At 44.3% G+C, this 27,578-nt stretch overlaps 1 long non-coding RNA gene across 1 annotated transcript in view; it reads right to left on the reverse strand.

The window, feature by feature from the left end:
- LOC107993812 (uncharacterized) overlaps positions 1 to 10,485 on the reverse strand; it is a 112,927-nt gene extending 102,442 nt beyond the window's left edge. Inside the window, exon 1 of the long non-coding RNA XR_009830181.1 lies at positions 10,276 to 10,485. This is a non-coding gene — a long non-coding RNA (uncharacterized LOC107993812). The remainder of the gene's footprint in view (positions 1 to 10,275) is intronic.
- Between the last annotated feature and the right edge of the window lie 17,093 nt (positions 10,486 to 27,578).

Raw genomic sequence — 27,578 nt, forward strand, 5'->3', positions numbered from 1 at the left:
GTCGCAAGCATTATGCCCGCCGATCTTTAACGACCTCGAGATAACGATGCGCGATATAACGATCTACGATCCGAAAGATCGTGCCTCGATCCCGTTACTGTCGTCCACAGTTTTCTCCGATCGTGGCTTCTCCTTTGTAAACGTTTCTCGCCAACGTGAGTAAACATTTTACTTAGTGGTTTCGAATGGGAATGCAAGCAATTTCCCTGGATGCTTTTGTATCGAGAGAGGTGCAATTCTTATATCGTTTCCTTCTACCGTCCACTTCGATTCGATCGATTTTTTCCATTGATCCGAGTCGATATTGTACGTATCGATTTCCGAGACGTCATCCGGAATAAAAAAAGATTAAAATTAAGAATTTGATGGAAATAATTGATGGAATAAATTTAATCCTTTTTCCATCCCACGTAGGAAACCGTAAAGATACGATTTAAGAAATAAACTATCGCGAGTCTCGTGGGTAGTAGCGCTGGCGTAAATACACAGGGCGTGAACGATTGGCGAGCAACCGATCTTTGATCGAGGCCGCCACCGCCATAGGCCATCATCGAGACCAAGATAAATTCGTCCCCCGTTTATTCGCCTCCTTATCCTCGCCCGTTCCACGCAGAAGAATTCCAACCCGGGAATCTTCTCCCCTCCCAACAAGGAGATCGAAGCCGGGCCCGATGATTCCATGCAAATGGATCGATTCTTCACGCGGCTCCTCCACTGTTTTCCACCTGCGAGGGGCCGGCCCTCGAACGTGCCCTTAACGAGCACGTCGTCTCTCGTCCCCGAACCAACGAAATGAGATTCGAATCTTGGCCGCGAGAAAGGGGAGGGGGGAGAGAAGGAACGACAGAGGCAGAATAGGTCTGTTTCTTCCCTCCTTTCTCTCTGAACCGAGAAAGAGAGAAAGAGTACAAAGCGCAGGACGGTCCGTTAAAGGAGAGGCGAGGAATATCTCGTCTCTCATCTCAGCGCGGCCGTTCCGGCTATCTTTCGTTTCTTTATCGCGCCCCTTTATACCCCTGCTGCTTGTCTGCGTTAATCTAAAAAGTCATACGGGGGAAATGCAAATACGCGCGCGCCCGTCTTTCACCCCTTTTTCCCGCGTCCGTTTCCTTTCTTCGCCTCCACGCTTTTCCAGACGGGAAAAATGTCGGCCGCCCGACAGTATAAGGGGTTCAAAGAAGTTTCCACCGAGCTTTGAGCGGCCCGAGGCGTGGCAGAAGGAGCTCGATAATCGAAATTAATCCACCCGGTCGATTAAAACTCTTCCTCCAGGCGAACTCTCCTCGGATCGATTCGGAATATCTAACAAGCTTTAGAAGCCAAGTTTCTTCCATATTTTTCTTTTTTCTTTTTATAATCATTGTATCTCTTCGTATCCTTTTCTCGCGTTTATGTATCCTCCGTGTGAAACCGATGATTCCGACACGAACGAAACTCTCCTTTGCCTGCTCTCTCTTTCTTTCTCTTTAATCTTCCTATTATTACGGGAGCACAAAGAGGTCACGAAAGGGCTGACCGGTCCGAAAATCACTTTATTATACGGTAACGAGAGGCGCGGGAAGGTTTGGCCGGGCCCATTAATACCTTGTTTACTACCAAACGGACCCCTCCCACCGCAACGACGGCTCATTTCCAGCGGGGAAAAATCCAGCTGTGCGTTTTACCGTTTATGTAAATCGAGACGTGGAACAAAGAATGCGTGCGTCGATACGTGGGGATAACGTGGGTTCTTTGAACGAAACCGGGCTGAATGGATGTTTCTGTACGAGGGATATTGGCGCAATAACGGAAGGAGTGATTGAAAAGTTAAAGAGGGGATATATTTACGGTGTGTACCGTTATGACGCGTTTAATTGGATTTTTATTTTTATTCGAGAACGGGTTATTTGACTATTCGATAAAGAGAATTTATGAAAAATTTATGGAGGTGTTGCACGTGCTTTTCATTTTTCGAGATCGACGATTCTAAATGAAGTTACGGGTGACCAGGATGTTTGTGTAAAACTTTAAACCGTAGAAAGTGTATTTTTTTTTTCGAGATGGATAATACGGGATAATAAGGGAAACGCGTACGCAATAATTATTCTACGCAGATATAAATCATTTATATCACACACAGGGACACAGAGAGGCGAGATTTCGAAAGGACTCGCGTTCCTAATTTGCATTTACCAATCGTGACACGATCAATAAATCATTCCAATCATTTGCCCTGTTATTTGTACACCGTCTCTAGTATTAATTTATCAACGGTGAACACATTAATAATATACCCCATCAAACGCCAAGAACCTTCTAAAATTCGAATCGCTACCGATGTGACGTTACTACTGTTCTCGCCACCGCTGTCTTTCGCGTATCAAAAAATAGACTAAAGCAGTAGCGCGAGGATAATAGTTGACACGATGCTACGTTTTCGGTAAATGACAAATCTCGTTCTCGATACCGATTCCTGTACAATAAAATGCGCGAAATCTGGTGAAAAACCGGTCGAAATTTTTCCACGACTACTTCCTACACGTGCAAGCAGCAGCGCATCTCCCGATACACCGCCAGAATCGTATCGATAATACGCACGGGGGCACGATCGTCTCGATTTTCAAACGCGTTGGTCGCGCGTGTCCGTGTGCGCGCAGAGTAGGGAACACGAGCAGAGCGGAGGCCGGCGATCGGGTAAATTTAAACCGATGCACGGATACCGTTACAGCTACCGACCGGCCGATACAGTCGTTGCTACTGAAACCGCACTCGCTCTTCGCGTACACTCTGCAGCACCCGTTTCTTTCTTCCTCTCTTTTTCCTTTTTTCCCCCTTTTTCTTTTTTTCCAGCCGCGCGCCGTTATCGCCTCCTCCGCCACTTGTAATGTTACAATTTGTCTTCGCCGCGACTCTCCTTACTCCCACTCGCGTGTCTCGCCCGCCCCTCGCCTCGATAATTGAGTATCGACGCGAGTTAATAAATCGTTCTTTCACCGAGGCTGTTTCACCGAAGGGGACGAGGGAGGGGCTTGCGCCGAGAGATGCTGGATGATTTTCGCGCGTGGAACCGAGTGCAGGGGTGTTTACGGACGAGGAGATGGGATTTTTGGATAAAATGGTGTTTCTTTTTCGGAGAGCGTATCATTCGGATCTCGATCGTTCGAAATCGTTATTATGGTACATGGCGAAGAGGCGATGAAGGGATTAGAGGAGAGATATCGGGCGAAGGGAGAGAGGGAGAAAGGAGGATAAGGAAGAGGAAACGGCGGCGAGGGGCGGCAGAGGAAGGTCGGCGGAGAGGGCAGAGAGGCAGGGCAGAGGAACGGTAGACTCGTAACGCGGGCTAAACTACACAGCCTCGTGGTGGGTATAAGTCGGGCTATTATCGGGCTATGCGCTGAGAGCCCTCCGCTTTCATCCGCTAATGGGCAGCTCTCCGCCCGTCTGCTCCTTTACTGCGTCATTAATACAAGTTGCACATGTCGAGAGTCGGTGCGCTACAATAATTTACATGAATGGAATTGAAAATTTTCTACTTGGCGGAGGAGAAAAAGACACGAGAGAGCGAGAACCGACACCGACCGAGGGAGGGAGAAGGAGAGAGGAAGAAGGAGGAAGACGGTCAGAGAGAACGGACACGGAAAAGGAGAGAGAAAGAGAGCGAGGTGGAGACACAGGAGAACGACAGGGGCGGAGAGAAATCCAGAGAGGGAAGAGGGAGAAGAGGGAAGACGATCGAGAAGACCGCGGGAGGGAGGATTGTGTGGGTGGGGAAGGAAGGGCGAAAGGAGAGGGCGAAAATCTTCTGGCATTTTATGTCGGTAATTACACGAAAGATGGTATAACCTATCCGACCGGCCGACCGGCCGATCCCCCCCTCCCCCTCGTCCCGTTCGCAGCCAGCCAACCAGCCAACACGCGACCTCCTCTTTCACTCAACCCCCTTCAACCCCCGGTCTTCGCTCGTCTTTCCAACTCCCTCTGTCCCTCTCCATCCCCCACCGCCACTCTTCTCCCTCTCATCCCCGTCAACCCCCGCTAACCGGATGGCAAGCAGCTTTTTTATGCTTTAATTCGTGCACCAAGTGTGTCCGGCTGAGTGGAGGATTTTACCTACGCGGTGTACGTCTGAATACACCGTACGTATGTACGACCTCTCCTCCCTCCCCTCCAGGCCTCCTCTTTTTCAAGACGCTTCTGCTCGTTTCCGCGGCGAGTCTCGCCTCGAGTTCATCCTCGAGCATCCGCGATTTAACCCATCCGCGGCAAAACCGCCCGCCCCCCCCTTCGTCCTTTCGCATCGTTGACCCCGCGTGCGGTTTATTATGCGCGATGCCGCGACTTCACGCCGCGAATAATGCCGTCGTAAAGCGATCGCGCAACCCCCGTGCCATCCCCCTACGCGCCTACGCGCCACGACTCCCAACGCGTGGCCCCAAGAGAGGAGAGGCCGGCGCTGTGCGAGAACGCTCGCGTGTATAAATATCGACGCGGGCCGCATATGTTACACGCGTGTGTACAGTGTGAATTAACGACTACGAGAGGTATTCCTTCCCGGAATAAAACCGCTACGTGCGCCTCTACGTGTCCCTCCGATTCTTCCCACCTCTTAACGGCGGTGGCTCACGGTGGCAACTCTTTGAAGTGGTCCGCGCCGCACTGAATCGTCGTTGTACCGTGTATATAATCGAGTTACGATCTCCAAACACCTGTACACCTGTGTTCATGAATACGTATTCGAGTGAGAATAACGACAACCGATCGGTTGTCACGCGAGTGAGACGACTCTTTCCACCCGAACCCTCTATTCCGTCGGATTAGCCGCGAAATTTCATTCTCAAACTTCAAAGTGTGATCCTCTCTCTGAGAAGAGGAGGAGAAGGGACGAGTTCAAAATTACTATTACTATTACTGCTAATATTGTTACTATTAGAGAGGCAAAATTTTCGAACATAATAATCGCGGCCCTGGAAGTGTGGATCGGTTGCGGACGGAAGACCACCGCTCTTCCCCCGACTTTCGACGCCGAGGACCGAGTGGAATCTGCACAGGAATACGTACTTCGGACACTCCCTGTATATGGAAGGTCGTTGCCAAGTACTTGCGAGGCATGAGCGGTAGCTGTACCGGCCATACGTCAACGTCCATTACACTTCCACCCTGCTGCTGGCTTTAATGTTTTCGACTCCGGCCACTCTTTATCCCACCTTGCAGCTAATTAGCGAGCCGGATACCGGACACGCGCTCCCTCCTCCCCCATCCTCCCCTTCTTCGTGCGCACGTACGTACGTATGCAACCTACAAAGTCGTCCCCGTACACTTGCCTTCCTCTCTTCCCTCTTCCTCCCTTTCTCCTTTCCCTCTATCTCGAGCCCTTTTCCTTTCCCCAACCCCTCGGTCACATCTCCGCCCCACCTCGTCGAGGCCAGACTCCACGATTATTCCAAACTCATTTTAACTCATTACACGCAGAAGGGCCACAGAATGGCGTCCTGGCAAGTGTGCGACCCTTCCTCTCTCTCTCTCTTTCTTCCCTCCCCTTTCTCGAGCTCGGGAAAACGGGAAATTCGTAGTTTTTCTCGCTTAAATAATCATTCGAGCGATTTTATCCGACCGATTATATAGGGATACGGGATTATACTCTATTCGCGGCCTTTGATTATATTTGCCTCGTTCTTGCCCTTCTCTCCTCCCCCTATCCTTTTTTCTTTCCGATATTTCGTCGAAGTTAAATCGTCACCGATCAGCCGTCGGTTAAAAATTCCACGGAATCGTCCCCTCCACGATTCCGGATTAACCGCTTTTGGAGGATTTGGATTCTTGAGGGACGATTTCAAGTTGAAGAAGAAAGAGAGAGGAGAGAAGAGAAAGAGATGAATTTCTGTCGGGGGTGTGCACGCGGATAAGTTTCGAGGTTGATCATTAGGTAAGTTTAGAAAAAGGGCCAATCCGAGGAGGTTTCATTAGGAAATGGATGAAACAGTGGTGGATATAGGAGGATTGGAAAGGAGGCGGTTCTGTGTGGAAAGGGAACGAGTAGAGCTTTGAAGCTCTCGCGATGACTCGAACTGATAATCCATTAGGATCCGTCTACTTAGAGTATAACATCTATTTGAATGCAAATCAATAGGGAATGGGAAAGGACGGTAGCCAGTAATTGGTCCGGCTTTATTGGAGCTCTCAGTGTCTCAAAGAGCATCTCGTTCGGTCATCTCCTCTGGCTCCGCTTCAGCCTCTCTCCCCCGCTCTCCCCTTTCTCGCTGCTCACAGTCCACCTATCGTTCTCTCTTTCCCGCTTTATGTTCCGGCCCGCCTCGCTTCCTCCTTCCTTCAACTTTTACCGAACCTCTAGCCCGTTTCCTCCTCACGATTCGCCCGTGTTCTTCTGTAAAATATACTACTTACGTACACGTGTACACACTTATTTGCTGCACTACATTTGCAGACGCGTACATAAGACAGGGGCCGGTAATTAACCAAGAACTTGTCCCGTCTGCCCACTTCATTCGAGTGGTGGAAATGCGTACGAACGACTCGAAGAATATTGCGGCTACCGTGATGCGGCAGAGTTTCGGTTCAACTCTGTGTAAGTGCGCGCGTCTCCCTCGAAATCGAAAAGAACAAACAGACCCGTGGGATACGTATCTCGTTCGAACGAAATTTTTAACCTCCCCCTCCCTTTCTATTCCTTCCAGCTAGGCACGATAGAAGATACCATCTGGTGTAGCTTCTATAAAGGAAGGAATAATTGGACAAGATATAGTTGCGTATACAGTAGCCATTTATGAACCGGCCGGTGAATAGAGAGTACTGTGCAGCTGAATGTAACGTTAGATTTTGGTGGACTTCCGTGTCGGAGTAGCGTAGTGTATACGGTGTATTCATCATCACGTGACTTATTACGCCCGCGAGGATCATTTACCTCTCGATCTAACTTCCATATCTATTTTCCAATCTATTTTCGAGTACATTTTCTCATAAATATACCTGTTCAAGATGTCGATAACAGGAACCGAAAATAATCCATCTCGAATCCTGTATCATTTTCAAGCGCGAATAAAAGATTCCGTGTAACGATAAAGATTCTATAAACGAGGTCAACGTACAGGTTATGCAACCAACGAATTGTCATTGTTAGCGAGGATTATGACTCTCTTCAGAATTGTGGAAGACATCTACTCTTCCCTCCTCCTCCTTTCGTCGACGACGCGAGGCATCCACGACGGCATCCTCGCTCGGTAATGGCTCGTAAGAGGAAACGGAGGCGAAGATTTATCGATTCGCGGGAGCCGAAAATGTACGTGAGTCAACAATAAGTCGATATACTGGTACGATATATGTAAGGGGTGAGGAGGACCCCCGATCCGGATGGTTGTTTACTCGCACACACGGAAACGTGCACGCACAATCGGCCCATTTCCAATCGGTTTTGCGCTCCTTTTTTTCCTTTTGCTTTCAACGGCATGATTAACGATTGAACGCACTCGACTTCCGACCGACAACGGTAAGGAACGGCTCGATCCCGTGCTCGAGTTTTATTTCTCCCCCTCCCTTTGTCCGTTTCGCGCCTTCCACTTCCTTGATTTATCGTTACCCTCCGTAACGATTCGACGCGGAAATCGCGGCCTCTGAGAGAGGTCCCTGCGACGGGGGGATAGAATTCTTTCTCAGCAAGAACTTTGAGATTTTTAAAAAATTCTTCTTGCTTATCCGTTCGATTCGGCGGAAGAGGCAGAAGTGGATGTTTCTTGCCTATCTAAGAACCATGTAATGCATCGAACGGGTACGCGGTCGCGTTCAAAGGGCGGACTGTATATCGAATATATACGCGGGTAACGAGCTTGACATCCCGTTACGAGAATGTTACGTAAGCGATATTAAAAGGAAGAAGAATGGGATCGCTATTAAAAGCGGGAGCCGGGTATAACACGTCTTTATTCTTGGCGTGACGAGCACGTTCGCCGAGTTTCGCGACGTGTAGCGTATTAGTTATGATTTATTAATAGTTCTAGCGGCTTCGATGCCGCGACAAAATTAGTATTCCCTTCCGATGAGGCGAGCTCCGCGCGATTCACCGTGTTTCCATAATCGCGTGCACCTGAGAAGCCTGAGATGCGACTCGCCGGAGGTTAAACCGTAATCTTTTATCAATCGTTTATGAAAAAATTTACAAATCAGAAATTTTTCGAGAAACGCTTCTTATGTAATTATTTGCTAATGCAGCGGTTTGTATAATTCCTTTTGTCCCATCAACACGTCTGTCCCACTTCGTCACGAAACGCGTGAAACCGTATCGTCACTAACTTCGATAGTCGGCAAACGCTTTCGAACCGCGGCAAGCTCGAGTTTCGCTTGTTTCGCAAGAATCGGTCAATCAGCATCCATCGCGTATCGATCGCGACACGGCTGCAGAATGTTAAACGTTTTAAGCACGGGCGACTCTTGATTTAAACGAGCAATAAGATATTAATTGGAGGCTGGATTTCGATAATTCGTAGGAACACGATTTATATAAACAAGCTGAATATCGGGGAGACAGACAGCCTGGACGCTCGACGTTCAACCGTTTACATGTTGTTTCGCGTTGGGCTAAATTATTATTAGGACCAAAATTCGTATCTATGAATGGCTATTCAACTGAGACCCGTTCGATAGATCGATCCGTGGAATTTCCGCCCCGGGATACGAACTCGACAAGGCAATGGAGGCAACCGTTCAATGTACAATTTAATCTTAAGCGGTTCTTTACTCGAACTATTATGAAATGCTAAAATGTTACCGGTGTGTATCGAATCGACTTTGATGTTTTATACCAAATGGAAAGTTTTCAAAAGGAAAATCGAATCGATTCTCGATTTAATGGTATAACGAAATAACATTGACAAGTCGTCCATTACCGTGGATATAATTAAATAATGTTTCTTGAATAAGGGATATAAATACGATTTTCGAATTTATTATGGTAATTATGGATTCATTCATTACGATTAAGCTCGCACAAAATAAAATTTACAGATGGAAATTCGGTTTTTGAAATCTATTCGAGTAATTATTTTTTCCTTGGGAAAGCTTACTGTTTTCGGAATGGAGTAGATACAAATAGATACAAGCGTTCGAATCGAATCTTTTCGTTTCATTCGATTTCGTTGAGCATTGTCAATCGCGTTACAACTATTCCCTGCCGATTATCAATCGTCAGAAAAATCCGAGTCAAACGTAGTAGTCGAACAATAGCGGCCGATATACTTTCACGACAAAGGTTAAATACGCCGTGTCTGTCGGCGCCATTTTGTATCGCGATTGATAAATTACTCTCAGTCTGCGGCGGCCGTTCGCGGTTTTTTTTAACAGACACGTGGATCAAGCTGCGGTCGAATTGAGATATTAATTCTCGAGATCGTTGGCATTTAGCGCGGGAAAATGGCCGGCCTGGTCGTAATCTTTAAAAGGTATCGCTTAATCCTCGGTATTATTCCTCCCTCGAGTAATTAAAATATAAAAGCCGTCACGGGTGGGAGAAAACCGCGGACGAAAAGTCTGTAAAACGTGGGTATTATTCCCACTGTAAAATAGCATGACGTATGGACGTGCGTTCGTACAAATGAAACGCCATTCAAATTACACTTTGAAACGACAACGGCCTCTGGTAAGTGTCTTTAAGGAGACTGCAAAGAGATCGTTACTTCCACCGTATAATTTGCCGGTTACGCAAACAAGCGTAACTACTTGGAAATCTTGTCATCGCTGACTGTATAAATCACTGCGATTGCGTGCCACGCGCGTTTCCCTGTACGTCGAAAAATCCATGGATTCGCGTGGAAACAAGGAAAAATGAAATATTATGAATATATATATATATATATATATACACAATCTTGTTTGTTCCAGTTCTTCGATTGAAATTTTTTAAATCGAACACGAAACGAGCTGAAATTGATACACAGATCTGTATTTTTTATAATTATCGATCTCTTTTGAAATGGATCATCGAGACGACGAATAATTTTAACGTGATATCGTTTTTCCTCTCGCGTACACTATATAATATTTATCCATTAATTTTATTTGTTAAAATTACTTGGGTAAAATAAAGTGTTTTAACAATATAGAGATATATAAGAATTCAACTTGATGCACATTTAAACTTCTCCTCGTCACCTGCATTCGATTAAAATTTATCTCTGTCTACGAGGCGTGGAAAGATTTCAATTTGCTAAAAGGATTTTCCAGACCGAGAATAAAAAAGAATTTAAAAAACAAAAAAAAAAGCAAAACAAACTAAACTAGAAAACTCACCGATCTCCACGTAAAGAATAATCGCTTTCCTTTCCACGGAAATCGACGACGTGAAAAAGTGAAGGTAAAGACTCGGCCAATAAAGAATCGCGCGTTATACCTCGACGAGGTTATCTGCTCGTCTGCACTTTGCCGTCTCTCGTAGATTTCCTCGAGGTGTGCGCGACTCGTTCTCGTCGCGTGTGCGCTTATTCCATCGAACGCCGAAGTGAAAGTTCTCTTCTGGTAACCTATTCTTTTCTTTCTTTCTCTCCCTCCCTCTCTCTCTCTCTTTCCCGATTGTCTCGTCATCGAGCGGCCGAGACTCGAAGAAGGAAACAAGGGAGGAAAGAGAGAGAAAGAGAAAGAGAATGGATGGTTGGAAAACGGCGTCGTTGATCCTGAACGATCTCCCGATCCAGTCTCCGCCGAGACAAATTCTCACGCTTCGCGGTACACTCGTGCGCGCGCGCAACAGCCATTATGCAGGTTAATAACGGCCGGCTTCGCATCGTTCGCGATATAAATTAACGCCTGACCCGGACCGAACGATCCTCCTCGATCTTTTACGCGCTCCATAACCGTGTCCTCGAAGGATTACGCGATGATAATCTTGTGCTCGCGGCTATTCAACGGATGATGACGATGATAATGAGAGATCCGATGTGGAATCTATACATCGGTGTGGAAATCGAATCGTTCGCCCGACTTTTCAAGAGATCGTCTCGAATCCTTTGATTTGCGTGTTTCTTACTTCCCTTGCATCCCTTCGGTATCTAATTTTGTTGTTCTTCCATCCATGAGATGTGAAAAGTCAAAGTCGCGTGTCGTGTCATGTATGCACGATTGAATTAATCATCGACTTTCTCCGTTTAATTTAATCGGAAGGTGCTCTTTTTCTTTTTTAAGACAGGTGTAAAACGTATCAACAATGGACGTAAAATGATTGAGACAGGTGGGTGATCATGAATAAAGATGAGCAATGTGGGCATTCATCTTGAAATGAAATGACCGATTCAAGATAAATAATTTAATTTTTTAAAATTTATAACGTTGAATCGATTTGAATTAAAATTAAAATATAACGACGCAAGTTGAAATTTAAAAAAATTTATATTCATAAATTTCAACTCTTGTAATTACGGCGATTATCGTCCATCTTACTTTCCATAAAATCGAGAAATTGTAAGAAAAAAACCTTTTGTAAAAAAAACTATTATTTATCAGTAAAATAAACTTACCTCATTACGATTCTAAGCCCAACGCGTAATATCTCGTATCCCGTGTTTAATTGATTTACATATTTCCTATCGACAAACTAATAAACTATGTAATTAAACTGTGTCTATATGCGGACCGTATCTAATTCCGACTTGACATTTGAAAATATTTGCCGAGTTCCCGTAAAACGACTCGGGACACTAAACTAAAGCAAATCGGCCGTTAATCCCGGCCCTGTAATCAGCGCGCTCGACGTTAGTTAGTGGGAGCAATGCATAATCGAAAGCCTGGAAAAAGAAGTGTTTGGAGGCGTCGTGGTTGGGGTCTGGGTCACAGCGCGGCCCGGTCGAACGCGGTTCGCTAACGATCCACGGCACGCCGATAGATTTTCGTCCCGAGCGATTTTTATCCCGTCGCCGAGTCCTCGAGGCTAGCCGAGGGTAAAGCGAGAATTCCGCAAAACAAGGTTTCGCGAGAGAACAGGTCTCCTCGTTGTGCTCACGGCTCTTACGTGCTTTCTAATGTAAAGTATGCGCCCGGCTAATGGCTCGGAGAGGAGAACAGATATTGCATCGGGACGCCGGAGCCGTGGTAAGGTGCCACGGCAGGCAATTAATTCCTCCGGCAGACTTCCGTATCGGAAAGAGATAAACGTTGGACGCTCTCGGTCGAGACCCTAGGATCGTATATTATGCCGCTGGTTTTGCGAAGAGACTTTTTCCAACTCGATCCAACGCCGGCCGTGTGTTCCGCCTGTGAGAGGTTCGTGGCAAGTTCGAGGTCCGTGAAGCCGCGGAGTTACGCGTCCTCCTCCTCGTCGTCCGTTCGTGCTGCTCTCCGGCCCTCCGTGTTCTGTCCTTTCCCTTCGACAACGTATACGAACGTGTCGGGATGGTACGCTTGCAGAACGAGTGGACTGGCGCCAAGTAGATGTCGCCACTACCTATTTGGCCACACAAGGACGCGATGTACACGCACGCGAGCTGCCCCGACTCCGTGTCCCGTACCCCTATTCCCAACTCCCCTTTAATCGGATGCCTTAGATTCCATTCGGCTAATTAACCAAGCGTTATGCTAAATCTCGCTAAATTTAACTCCGGATCGGTGCGCGGGAACCTGCACTCATTAATTGCATACGGTCTATTCTAAACGGAGACACGTCGCTGTTGAAAAATCTCCGGAACTCTTCAGAAATCGTACCGACGCCGTAATTACCGCCGTAACGTCTTAGTTGTCGCGACGATCTGAATTACTAATCGTTTCAATTATGCCTCGAAACGTCTTGCGACAAGCGTACGTGAATCGATTAACAAAATGACGCGGGGACGTTGTATGAAAAATATTGCGAGTGGTAATAAAAACGATATTGATACGATATGGAAGAAAATAACGAGAATTATCTTTCGAAATCTTTGCGAATGTGAGAGTGTTCGTGAAAATCAATATCGATTTAATATCGATATGTGTATATGTGCCGCCATTTTTAGATGACTCGATAATTTCAAATGTTAGAAATAATGTATTCGAGTCATGTTTACTCAATATACAATTTCAAATAGCAGAATAGAGAATTAAGTAAAATAAGGAAATAGACGTCTTTATTGAAACAGCATACATTATATACTTGCAATGATGATGATTCACCTTTGCAACGAGAAATTATTTCAGCTATCTCAACATCACGTCGCAATAACGCATGCGCTATAATTTCGAATTTTACCGCTAGATCGGCGCGCGTCATCTGTCAGTTAGTGAACTAATATGGCTACGTTTTAGTGGTTGCCGTGAGTGTCCGGTCAAAAAAGATTCGTTTTTTCCATAAATAGTGCTTGTGCCGTGCTAAATTACGCGTACGTAGTGACCGAATCAAAGTTGCATTCATGTGTTAATAAAATTCGAACAATTCGTTCGTGTGAAAGTTATTATTCATCGTTTATCGATTGCATTCCGGAATGATCTCCGAAGTAGCTAGCTAGGGTGAACAATCATCGCAAGGCGCATGCGCGGCACCATGTTCGTTGAGTCAGGCACATGCTGTTTGCTAACGACGAGTGCGAACATTTACAAGAGATTTTCACCGATTAACGACGCTGGTTCGGCACCGGTAAGTTCTCATATTCTTTTCCTTTCGAATGAACGATCGTTTTAGACGTTCCATCAGATAATAAGACCGTGGGTTAGTTCTTGAAACGTACAATCGCTAACAAAGAAATCAATGGTAAAGAAATATCGTATCGTCGATATTGACGAGCTGACACGTACGACAGTAGAATGCAACGATTGTCTCTAAGGCGAGTGTGAGCCGGCTTTCTCGGTACCGACTTTAACATAATTCAAGTGCTCCGGACAAAAGTCAAGGCGAATCGTGGAACGTTGGCATTCAGGGACGGCCGCGTATCTTTACCCATGAGGGAAAACGTTTTCGTGCCGACATCGCGATAGACTCTCTACTCGAGATCGCGCGATAAACGGCGCGAAGAGAGGCTCGCACGCGTCGATGAATTAGAGAATCGGCGCGGATTCGACGTGGAATGTTGTCGAACCGAATGTCGACTGTCGCTTGGCCATGTATACGAAAGTTTTTAAAACTCGCAGTAATGGCCAGGTTTGTGATTAACGAGTTCCATACCGCGACTATTTTTCAGTGGCAGTCCTGTTCGTTTCGCCATTATGTAACGGGAACGGTGTGCCAACGGTTGAAGGGAGAGGGGAGGGGGCGAACGACGCGAAACGCTGCGCGCACGGTCGAATTATCGCGCCTCACTATTCGTTGTATATTACCAGATGCGGAGATAAGGGAACGCGCGTTAAATGTTTCATTACCGGCCGGGCTCGTGCAACGTATGCCGGGATTGAATGTCCGGGACATTGATACAACTTATAGCGCAGATTTCAAGCAATATGCGTGTGCATACGAGCGAGCTAGCGACTTGTCGGTGCACCGTGATTCTGTCTTCTTAATAAGCGTGAAAGTTTAGTGTAACCCTTAACTGGCGAGGTGTATTTAACGGGAAAATTGCGATTTTCGATTCTGACATGTTCCCCCAGCTAGGGGGGAACGTGGTACGGCTTCGTTCTGATGGTAAATGAGGTTTGTTGGTTACTTATTAAAGCAAACGTCAGTGTGAAAAATGACGTCGAGTGAGTAAGTACACTGGTAACTCGACGAAATCGTTTATTGTAGCTCAAGGGTCGAATATATATATATATGCTTCGTTGCATTTAAAATGATTAGGTTTAGATTAGTTTAGTATTGGCATCTTGAAAATTGGGTATATCATAGAAACATCTCCAAGAGTTATAGGCAATCAGAAGAATATGTTTGAATTTAATGAAGCGTCGATATTACAAACTTATTTCGAATCAACGGTGATATTTTTTGTCGCTGTAGCAAAAAAATACATATGATAATTTTAATAACACTTTATATATAGTAATATAAATGTTAATATAATATATTATTTTTTTTAATTAATTTATGCGTCTCATATACATAATACATTAAGATATACAAGAAAGAAAGTAAAAAAGAATCAAAGAAAAATGTTTTCTAAGACAGAAAACGTTCCAGAAACATTAAAATATTCTAATGAATTTTGAAACTATAAGAATTATAGATAAGTACGATACTCAAAAATATTAATTTTACCGATAGCGATAAAATCCTTTTAACGATAAAACTTCGGATTATATACTTCGTAATTTCGTCACGTATATACTAATATGCACGCACAAGAAAATCCATTTCCAGTGCTTATCGGTGATCAAAAGAGAAAAAATTCCCCATTAATTCATTTCTATTGCCCGTCGGCCAATCTCCTCCCTCTTTGTCCAATGCTGAAAATAAGAATCAAATCTCGTCCTATAACAATCCGCATTGCATAAGTACAATAATAAACACCTGTAATCGGCGTGAAACCGGTTCTTTAAAAACAGTTCAACGTTGCAACAGTGTAAAAACCGGCGGACAGGCGTTTCACGCGGTCGCGGTTAAACCCGTTGGAGGAACGATCCCAAGGCGCGATGGTATATTTCGCTTTGTCTTATCCCGCCGGGGTGTAGGGTGTAAAATGCGTGTGGAATACGTGCCAAGACAAGGGTCACCGATACACCTGCCCCGGAGCTTCTAGAGCGCGATAATATAGGATTCTGATCCGACAACTGCGACCGGTATCTTCTTCTCTCCCTCTTCGTTCTCTCAACCCATCCAGAGAACATAATGCCGTGTAGAGCAGCCGCTCATAACGCCCGGCGAACCTGTTGAGATATAGCCCGGCTAGTGTTTCAATCGCTAGGCCACGGAACGTCGACAATGATACGTAAGTACGCGCTCGGCCGTATATACCACGTATGCAAAACGTATTACAATATTGGATAGCCGGACCATGCATCACGATAGTCGAAATAAATCAACCGCGAACAAGCACAGACGTGGCCGGCGGAGTCTTAAATAATTTACTAATTTTTCAATGGGCCGACCCTAAAGGTCGAGTCCGCGCCGGGTATACCGCGTAAATCCCTTTGGCTATGCCTCTCCCGGCGAGCCCTTGCTTGCGCGCCTCGAGTTCAATCCCGACCCGTGGAGGAGGGCTCTACGTGGATCTACGTGTGTAACTCTTAGGTATACCTAAGTCCATTGGAAACCGAGGGAAATCGCGCGTACCGGTTGAAAAAAAAAGTCGAGTCTTCGAGTCGCGTATCCCATGCGTGCTGTACTTACGAGGCAGCGATAAAGAGAGGCCCCTAGCTGTATCCCTGTCCAACCTTCTATCTCGCTAGGGGCCGCGAAATGCTTCCGCAAAGAGGCCAACAAAACATTCGCTCTCTCCGAGTTCGCGTCGTGGCCGTGGATACAACATAATGTAAACATCGGAACGAGCAAAAAAACTTTACTTATTACCTTCCACGTGTTTTCCTCCTGGCCCAGGGTCACGGCTCTCCATTTCCAAGCGGAGCTAAGCGACATTAGGTGAATTCGTTCCTCGGGATGCTTTATCGTTCCTCTCCCCTCCCTCCTTTCCCCCTCCCACTCGTGCGTATACCGGGAAGGCATTCGAATCGCCGGCCGGCAGCGATGCGCGAGATCTTACAAAAGCATCGTCGTGGCCGGACAATGCCACTTGATCCCTCAGCCAGTGGCTCTGCGTCTCTCGTCTATTTCCCCACCCTACACGTGTTCCTTTTTGTTCCATCCCCATCTCTCGTTTCGTCTTTGTCCCCCTCCCGCTTCTTCCAAACCGTATATATCTCTCTTTCTCTCTTTCTCTCCCCCCTCTCTCTCTTTCTCTCCCGTTATAATGGGCAAACACATAATAAAGAGGGTAAGCGCGGAACGCGTACGCGATATGTGGGGCGTTTAACAATGGAGCACACCTGAGCACGGGCCGGTGCGTTTGAGATGGCTTTAGGGAGGCGGAGAAAGAGAGAGAGGGAAAATGGGGAGAACGAAAGAAAGAGAAAGAGAGAAAGAGAGAGTGAAGGTACCGCATGATGCATCGGTATGAAATGTGGTGGGACGAAAAACGAGGGACTCACGGTGTACGGAGCGAGGGGCGCGGAACAATGCTTTCAACCTCTTCTTCTTCTTCTTCTTCGTCTTCTTCTTCTTCTTCTACTACTACTACTATTACTTCTTCCTTCTTGTCGTCGTCGTCGTCGTCGTCGCTTCTTCGTTGTCGTCTTCTTCTTCGTGGTGGTGCCCCTTTTTCTCCGGCATCTCCTCGCCGCCGAGGCAGGGTGCCGGCACGATGCTCTCCCATTTGTTCGCGAAACACCGAACACAGGCAGTCACCTCGTACGCACGTCGTCGTAGCGCAGCTTGGCATTGTCCGCCACGCTCCCCCTTCAACTAACCGCGCGTGTGTGCGTCACGTATCTCTTTCAACTGCACCGGCTTAGCCGGTGCGCTGGAAAACTGCCACCTTCGAGTGTCCAGTGTCCAGTGTACTCCCTTCGTTTTTCTTTCTTCTTTCTCTTTTCTTCTTCTTCTTCTTCTACCAACCGTCGATTCTTCCGTTCTGTTTTTGTTTTTTGTCGCTAGAGGACGTTTCGCATGTTTTGTAATATTAGAAGAGGAGAACTAGGATTGTGTAGAAAATAAACACGCGACTTAAGATAATGAAATTAATAGAGGGAAGAGAGAAATTTATAATGAACATGGACGCTACGTCGAAAACAAGGCGGAGTATAATTATTATCCGTAATCAACTTATTAATTATTTATACTTTTATTAATATATTGTAAATGGCGATGAAACGATAGATATCGGTATAAGTGATTTCTTTTTTCTTTTTTCTTTTTTTTTCCAACTTTAATCCAAGGAATTGTAAATAACAAAATATATCACGCAATGGAAATATGAATATTAAAAGAGAGATTAAGAAATATTGGTTTACAAATGGTATATTTGTTCGAATTGCTAATAATTGTACACATTTTAGTTATATGTTTACTCATATCATAGAAAAAGACGTAAATTATTATAAATTCATTGAATTATCATATCATATATGTTTATCAAAGTGGCAGAATAACACAAAAAGTAATATTATGAATTTATAGTAAAAAAAAAAAAAAGAAATGAAAAAAAGTAAAATAATCGTGTGACTGTCGTTACTCGTTGTTCGTGACATATTAAGTAATGGCATTTTTGATTAGAAAGATCATAAATTATCGCGGAGAGAAGATGATTTATGATTTATAAGTATTCAAAAATATTATTTAAATTAATTTAAAAATCTTACGTATTATAATAGAACTCACAAACTAAAAAAAGATTTTCTAATATCTCAATATTAGATTTCTCATTGCGTAATAACAAATATTTATATTTGTTGCATTTTTATTGCAGCAAAAAAGTCATTAAAATATTAACTTGTTTATCAGATAATGTTTTTCGATTTCTAAAAGAACTTTTATCTCGCAACTAATAATAATATCAATATTATATAAGTTAATAATATTTTATTACACTTCTGTAATCAATAAATAATAAATAGTCATCAGAAAATCGATGTAAATAATGCGTTTTTAAATTACCATGATTTTGCAACGAAATAGCTTAAATTCAATTCGAAAAATTGAAATCGAAAATCGAATAGAAATGTTTAAAAACAAAAGGGAGAAAAAAAAATAGTAAGACTAGATTCGATTCGTTTATCGAAGCTGTATCAACGGTGAAACACAATCATTATTGCTAAATCACGATAACACGTAAAAGTCAGAAACGGCACGCTTACGTTGTCGAATCGTTCGTTTGCGCGACTTATTAGTCTTATTCGTTACGTAACAATAAATCGAATCGTTGATCGCGTTACACATTAACGGAATGGAAACATACTGCCTCGTCGCTTAAAGGATAATGAACGGTTTCGATCTCGCTGTTCCATTTTTCTCTTTTCGTTGTTGCGCCGTCCCGCCGCCTTTTATTCGCTTTTTCCGCCTAAAAGAATTACCGATCGGATTAGGAACGTTTGTTGCGTAAACGCGTGACCGTATTCGTAAGAAAAAAATACTTGCTTGCGATTTGCTATTCGTCGTAAATAAAGGTGAAATGGAACGGCCAAGATTCGTTTCGTACGTAATTATATTTTTCTTAATCTTATAGGAATAGAATATAAATTAACGTGGAATAAAGAAATTTCCTCTTTGAACTTTATCACGTAATATTTTTTTAAACCCATTTGCGAGATTATTCAAGAAAGCGTCTAAGAATTACGAAAGAAAATTGCTCCAAAAATATTTTCTCAAATTTTTACAAAGCGTATAAGGATTCCTAACATTTATTTATAAACGTCAATGAACATAACTCGAAGTATTTCAAATTATCTTGATATTATATATTTAAATTAAAAAAAAAAAAAAATAGAAATAAAGAAAACGCAATATACTTGCGTTATATTATATCTTATAATGCCGCAAAATTAAATGACAAAATAACTCTATTATCGGTTATATCCGTTTTACTTGTTTCGCGGTGAAGCGATGAAACACTGCTCCTTCTAACCGATCAAAGCGTTATTATATTCACCTTAGATAAACACAAATAAACGTAACGTAATGTCCTCTTTCACGGTAAGATTACCGGGTAACGAGCTGGTTTTCTACCGCTGGATTTCTTCCATGGGACAACGAATGTTTCTCGTTGTCGAGTTTATTTATATATAACATACGTGTGTATACATACACATACACGCGCGTTACACACGTATTATAGGTGAGCTTCTGCTCTCGTTCGAAGCGTATCTTTAACGACGAATATCGCTGCGGCCCGGGTCGTTTCACGTTCGACAAAACCGGTGACGACGTTAAACCGCGTTTCGCTTTGATCTGCTCCACAGGCACTTTCAGCGTTAATTTTTCTCTCTTTCTCCCCTTACGGGAGCCCCCTCGCCCTGTCGCGCTCACCGCTCGTGACGAGAGATCATTAACCGGACTCGCCGCGGTCGGGCATTAGAATTTAAATCGTCGCTGATATAATTACGAGCAAAAGCTGAATATCTCGGCCGCGGAAGGAATTACGGCGGCGATCCGGCCTGGCGAAAAATTAATAAGGAGGTATCCCATGGGGATATTTTACACGGCCACCGATGTCAAAACACGGGGCGAAAGACGAGGATGGTTAACGTTGATATTAACGGCGGTTCGATCGCCGTATTTCTCGATGAACAATCTCCGACACATCCCTTTTCTTATTTTCATCCGCTCGTTACGCATCTCTCCTTATCTTTAAATAATAATGATAATGATAATGATAATAATAATAATAACAACGATAATCAAAGCACACGCGTTCTAGAGCTTCTAAAAACGATCGATCGAGGGTTCGATCGGCGGTTATTATAAATCCAGGGCTTAATTAAGGTGGATGGACCCGAAGAGAGAGAGAAAGAGAGAGGAAGGAACGTTAATAGGCGCGTAGATTCGGGATTATCTCTCGGGTGGCAAGGATTTTCCATCCGACTGACAATGTATTCTCGCGCGTTTAATCGCGGTCTGAACGAGCGGTGGCGCGGAATGTTATTTCATGGACGATGGAAAAAAGCGATGGAAAAGGGATGAAGGTGGTATCTAAGGAGGAATGCGCGTAATCTAACGTCGATTCGAGACGAGATGGAGGATGCTCCCAGTTTGAACAAAACCATTATCGCTAATGAACAAGCTCGGCCAAATATGGAAGCGTTTCAGGACGGATTCCAGGGCAGTAAATCCTGATATCACGGAATATTTCCGCGGGCCGGCCCATTATTCGCCGATAGCATTCACGAGAAATCGTCTAGTCATCGTTTGGAACGATCTGGAAAGTATGAGGTTGATCAAAGAGATTAATTCGTGAAAATCTTTTTCTTCAATTTTCATTCCCCCAAACAGGGGATAATTCCAACAGCGAATTCAAAATACGAATTTGAAAAACATGAGAAACATATACATACATTTTCTAACAATAGATTTCTAGTAAATTTATCGAAGAGATATTGCAAGTTTCCTTTTTGAAAATAATAATTATACCTTTACAATACGTAAGAAATTGAACAATTAGCGGGAACTTATTATCGATTGTATTTTTTGGAAACGAACCCTCAAGTACCGTTCCTTCGTTCCTCAAACCAGTCGATCAATTCGTGCACGCTTTCATTTGCCGATGGAATGCGATGCTTACCTCTCTCGCCCGTACGAAGCGCCCCGTTGAACCGCTCAAGGCCGCAGAGGTGAACGGATGAATGGATTTGTCAGATGAATACCCGCCATATAGGGACGCATCTTCTTCAATTACCGTTCGCATGTGTCCAATCCGACATGCGTGTTTCTTTTTCGCCGCTACCTATGCTTGGGCCAAATGTTTGGGAGATTCGGGATGGATGATCGGGGTTGATACGAGAGTTGTTTGGGGCCTCCATACCTTTTTCCTTCCTTTTCTTCTGTCATTTTTTTTCTCCTTTCTCCTTTCTTTCGACGATAACACGAGCTAAGAGTAAATGTACTCCTCGCAATTGGACAAACACTATGTATTTCTTATACCTTCTCTCTTGACCGTGTTTTATTTCAAAGAGAATTTTCAGTTCAAGTTTGAGTAAAATCATTTATCAGATCTTAATCGACTACTCCGTGTGTATATATTTGAAGTAATAATAATACGTAGCAAAGAAATTGCGCAGACATGATTCTAAAAGAAACAACAATTACAAAATTGAATAAGCCTGATCTGGTGGTGAAACTTGGAGAGAAAATCGAATACGATCGAAATTTGAAGAGCGAGATTAAGAATAAGGATAAGCCGTGCCGAGGTGTGTAACTGTGTCGGATAAGCGAAACGACGTTTAGCGTGGATCCGTGAATGTTATGTGGCTCCACGTGCCGTGACCACGTTTGAAAGAGAGTGATAATCGTCCTAGCTAGATGAATTAATTCAACGTTTTTGCGCGCGTGTCTGGAAATGTTGCGTGCTGGGCAGATTTTTTTCTTCTTTTTTTTTTTTTTTTAACAAGAATTATCGCCTTTTCCGCGGCTAGTTAATAAGCCGGATTAATTCCACGTGGATCGACATTCGAGAAGATATTCGCCGCGTGTACACGGTCATTAGCTACTTTGTTAGCGGTAAATTAGGTTCATCGTCGTTAAAGATGGAAATAGAATGTATCTCATGGATTTGAGATATGGAGGTAGGTAATGTAATATCACGGTTGAAAATATGATAATAATTTATTCGAATGCGCGCGTTCCATTCCCGGATTCGTCTTTTGCCGATCATCCCCCCTTCCCTTTATCGGATATCCCGATGGAAAATTTTTCAAACGATCGTGTTGAATTTTCTCCTAATGGATGCAATTATAATAACTTCTCTTCAATTTCTTCAAAACATTTGCCGAATATTTATCCGATTCCAATATCCACAACGATTCTACGATAATTTATATCGTAATTTATGTTATTACAAACTTCTCTTACGAGTCTGTTCAACTCTTCCTGAACTTGTACAACTTGTAATAAACTGTTATTAGATAGTTAATCTCGAACCTGGTAGATTAACATGCCCGCAGCTCGACTCCAATACGCATCAATTTCCAATAAACATTTTACAAACGCGCGAACCAATGCCAGGCAAATCCCCCCACAATAACCACAAATTATCGCGATAGAAAAGAAAAATTCCCTCCGACTTTTCGACCACCCTTCTCTCCTCTCCTAATAAAAATCAAAAATCCTGCGCGAGGAGAATCCCTGCAATAAAACAGTTCCACCTGTCTCGTTGGAGCTTCTTCGAACATCTGCCCCCTCCCCCTCCCCCTCGATAGAGAAAATCCTGAGAGCAACCTGATCCGTGGGTCTAGCGCATAATGGGGGCGGCGGCCCTTCGACAATCGCGATGGAAAGACGTTTCGGATCGGAGGGATATCGGGCCATTGTCAAAACGGCACCTAGCCTTTACGACAATGGGAAGCCCGAACGCGTTCTTGATCCCATGTTCCCTGGGAATATTTTCGTCAGTGTTCAACAACTTTCGTGGAAGAGGAACTCTCTTTCTCTCTCTCTCTCTTTCTCTTTGCAGTTCCTTGCATCTGACGATACGTATCCGCCGACAGAGGCGAATCCGAGAAATTGATCGACTTCGAACGGGGAAGATGATTGCGGCACGATCGCCTTTGAAATCGATAAACGCGAGGAATCATTTTCCATTTTCATTATCGATCGACTCGCGGCGAGTACGCGCGAGATATCGGAGGCGCGATAAGGGTAGCGCGAGTCGAAGGGTTACGCTTTAGAGGCGTTTCTCACGCGTCTTTCCTTCGCGGATATGTGTGCGTATGTGTGTGTAAATATGTATATATATATAGGTATAGAAGAGTTAGGCCGAGCAAGAATCGAATCCTGTTAGGCGAGATGGAACCGTTGTTTCTTGGTAAGGAAACGTGTTCCACGGGCTATGGAATTCGGGATGCTGCGTGTGATTTATTTCTAATATCGGCGTGTGGGTGTGGTGCTGGTAGGGTAGAGTTATGCATGCTAATTGAGGTTACTGCTGGTTATAGCGAGAAAAATTTGATTTATCGAGGGTATAGGTGATAGATGGTATTTGTTTCTTTATATATATATATGTAATGGTGTTTTTGGAGAGAGGTTGATCTCCTATCTTGATCATAAGCGTAATAGGTATTGCGGGTAATGCTATAGTTTATACTATATTGGTAAACTTGCGCAAAGAAAATTGGCGTCGATTTCCTTATTAAGGAGATTTAACTTGGAAACATTAATATCTAAGGCAAACCGTGTATCATGGAAGGAAAGTGGTATATCCAGTAGCAAAATCACTGACACCGAGGTAGTCTGTATAATGTTTCGTGTTCCTCCTCGGGATGTTGACTCCTCTTTGGACACCGTGAAATTTGAGAAGAAGCGGGAATCGATGCCGAAACATCATGATCCCCGGCCCGTGAACGTGACAGGAAACGATACCTCTTCGAATTTCTAAATAAAATAATTAATCAATCGGTCCGAGACTCGAATTCCCCTCTCTTCCCGATTCGAAATAAATAAAAACACCGATTATAAAGAGTTTAAGATGACGGGTTAAAAACGCATTCCGTGTTCAAAAGAAGAAGTAAAAAAAAAAAGACAGAAGAAAGGAAAAAGAAACAGTAGACACCGATGACGAAGAAAAAGAAGAAGAAGACTCGCGGCCCCGTTCTGGTAGCAATTTCTGTTTTCTCCTTTCTCGTCCTCGAAGGAGGCGCATGCGGCCATCTCCTCGTATCTCGCCTGCAATTTCATCCTTTCGGTCGAGTGGTTTCGAAATTCCAGCTGTGACGGGCGACGCCAACGACGCCGTTCCGCCCGTTAAGAGTCCCGGCTCTAATCTCGAGAGCCGGATATCGAGCCGGTGTACGGTGTCGTCGGTGATCGGTCAGGGGATCGGTCTCTCGGAAAAGTGGCCGGCCACTTTTGTAGGCGCACTCTGGCGAACGTGGGAATGATTTTGAGAGAAGGGCAGAGCCGTGGCGTGGAGGATCGAGATGAACGGAGCTCTAGACGGAGAGGGGAGGATCGAGGAGATAAAGGAAGACGATGAAAAAGAAAGAGAGAGCATGTGGACGCCTCTTCGAGCCAGTTCCGTGGCGTCTCGGGTCCCAAGCCTGTGTGTCCTCCACAGGTCCCGTCCGTATATACCTCTGTACGTGCACACCTGAGATGAAAGGAGGAGGATGGAGCGAGGGAGATCGAAGGATGCGGAGGCAACACACGTGTCGTCCCGTGTATGCGCGTTCATGCAGTTTGTAACGCGCGGAACAGGTATTCCCCCATTGAAATAAGGTAACGTCGCGAATATGAAATATACCCCCTTGTACAACTTGATAATCCGTGGTTACCATAAATCCTGAGTGATTATCCGCGTGTCTATTTATAAGCCTCGTGGCGTCGCCCTCGCCCCTCTCTCTGCCCGCCCCTCGTCCTCGCGCCGTCCGTGTACTACCTCCTCCTCACCCTCTCCCCTTCCTCCTTTGTTCGGATATTCCAACCCTCTCTCCCTCTCTTTCTCTCTCCTCTTCGCGGAGGAGGGCTCTCTCCGTCGCTATTCTCTCCTTCCTCTGCGACCAACTGGGAGGATGATCGCGCCCAAAGGACCCTCTCGCGCGAGAAGAGGTTTCTCTACCTACATGCGTGTCACGGCCTTCCATCCTCCCGTGTGTCAAGAGGAAGGGAGAGGAAGGGAGGGAGGGAGAGGGAGAGAGAAGGATAGTCGTTTGGAGATACGCTCGATAGGATTAATCGGCTTACGAAGACACGGTCTCGCTGCCAGGGCCCCGCCGATCGCCCGTACACAACACGGGAGGAGGATATGATTTGTTGCCGAACATTCGTCCACACCTGCGACAAAAATGGTGCGCGTCTCGTTCTTGATGACGGCGAGGAGGACGATGCTCGATCGCGTTCGATTTAATATCGTTCGTTAATTTGTCGCCGGCTGATAGCGGGGGGAAGGCTCGCGGTTGTTCACGTTGTACGTACGAAATTACGTTGAATGCGCGATAAAATTGACGATTAATAGGGTTTCACGTGGCCAAGGTAATGACTGTAATAAATAATAATAATGATAATGATAAACTTCGTAATCTTCGTCTTGATCTGTAACAGCGACGAGTTTCTTCGTCCCCCCAAAATGCACCGCGCGTTGTAACGAGGATAAAACTTACGTAAACGTACATTAACGTAAGAGATCATGCCTGTTATATTAAAAATATTTTTTGCTCGTCTCAGTGAGAATAAATCAGCATTTATCTCTTATCGATTTTATAATACAACGGATACACTTTGACGCAACGACAACGATTCAACGAATATCAATCGGTCCAAATATCGATGGAAAACATTATTGAAGAAAAGTAAAGAAAGAAATAATAATAACACAAGCCATACAAGTAATAATAATTCCATTAGCCGTACACCCGTAACAATCGTGGTTCCCGCGTTTGATCGAACGGCGAGAAAAGCGAAATGGACGTGAACGTATACACGCGCGTGATACGTTGCTCGATATGTCCGCCGTGCGAACCGAGAGCCGGAAATGGTCGAAACACGTCTGTGCACTGTCAGATTAATTGCACCCGTTTCTTTCGCCCGGTAGTATCTGCCCAGTTCTCTCGATCGTTCGAACGTTAATGCACTGAAACGAATTAACACGCGAAAAAGAAAAGAGAGAGAGAGAGAGAGAGAGATAAAGATCTCTGATTCGAGATCCGCTCGTTTCGATGTCAAACGGAATTCCACGAGCTCGTGTTACGGTGGTGCGAGCAGATGCGCACCTTTTGCGCGATAACGAGCGCGCTTCCGGTTTCTCGGCCGCCCGGAAACCGCGCCGCTCGCTGTTGCTGCTGCTGCTGCGTTTCGCGAGATCAGCGCGCCGTTTCTCTTTTGTCAAACAGGAAACGCATTCCGCGAGAACGGTATAATATTATATATCTCGTGGCAGACATCTAATCTTCGTATCGCATCTGTAATATATCATTCCGGACGGGCTATGCCTCGTTGCGTAATACCGGCTTTTCTTGCGAATGAAATTGCTCGCGATCTTTAGCGAACAAGCCCGTTTTCCTATACCACAGCTACGGTTACACACAGTAGGAAACATAGGCTGATTTCTTCATTAGCCGCCTTCCTTAAATTCCATCCGTGCTCGAGGATCGTCCGAGTTGATTGTAATTGTGCGTGGACGATTCGACGAATTTTTTTTTTTCTTTTTTTGGAAATTCGTTTGATTGCAGGGAGTAAGTTATTTCGATTCGGTTTCGAGAATTCAAGAAGCATGGTTTTTTTTTTTATTTAGATAGGCGATTAAGGAGAAATGTTTCTTTTTGATTATTTGGATTATTATCGCGAGGTTTAACGAAAATGGATTGGAAGAATTTATAGGGCGGCGAAAATCTTGATAAATTTTGAAGTTAGCTGATGCTCGCAATTTCGCTTGGTGCACCTGGTGCAGTCGATTCGACGTAGAGAGGCTGTATCTCATAATGAGATGTATGTTTTTTGATACGGATCGTGCCTTAGTTCCTTTCAAAGGAAGATTTAACGGAACGGCGTTCAATGGCGTATATATGTATTATCTGTCATTAAAAACGAGAATATTTTAATACATTGGTTTTTGAAGGCTTAATAAATTTCCTTTCGATTCGAAGGGTGATTCTATTCGAGGCGAACGTGCTATAATTTTAGTCACGCAATTCATTATTTATGTCCGTTTTATCTTATCTCGATACGCATACTTCGAAATTACCCAATATTTTTATTTCTTATTGCGAATCGATTTTCTGAAACAATTATTAAGATTCCAAAAAAAAAAAGATACGAGAACACGGTTCGATAACGTTTCTATATAAAATTATATCATACACTGTCAATAAAAATCTATAATAAGAATCTATATTAAAGTTAAAAGAAAAGTAGTATCTCTTGTAACAATTTTCTTGCGTATATATTTTTTCTTTTTTCGTGAAAATTTCTTTCTTTGAGATTGAATCAACAAACGATAGGTTCGAATTTAAAAATTTCGATTAAAAATTCGAGACTTGGAAGAATAAAAGAGGGAAGAGATTGTTCAAAGTGGCAAGGA

This window comes from Apis cerana, linkage group LG6, assembly GCF_029169275.1.
Source record: "Apis cerana isolate GH-2021 linkage group LG6, AcerK_1.0, whole genome shotgun sequence".
Classification (NCBI taxonomy): domain Eukaryota; kingdom Metazoa; phylum Arthropoda; class Insecta; order Hymenoptera; family Apidae; genus Apis; species Apis cerana.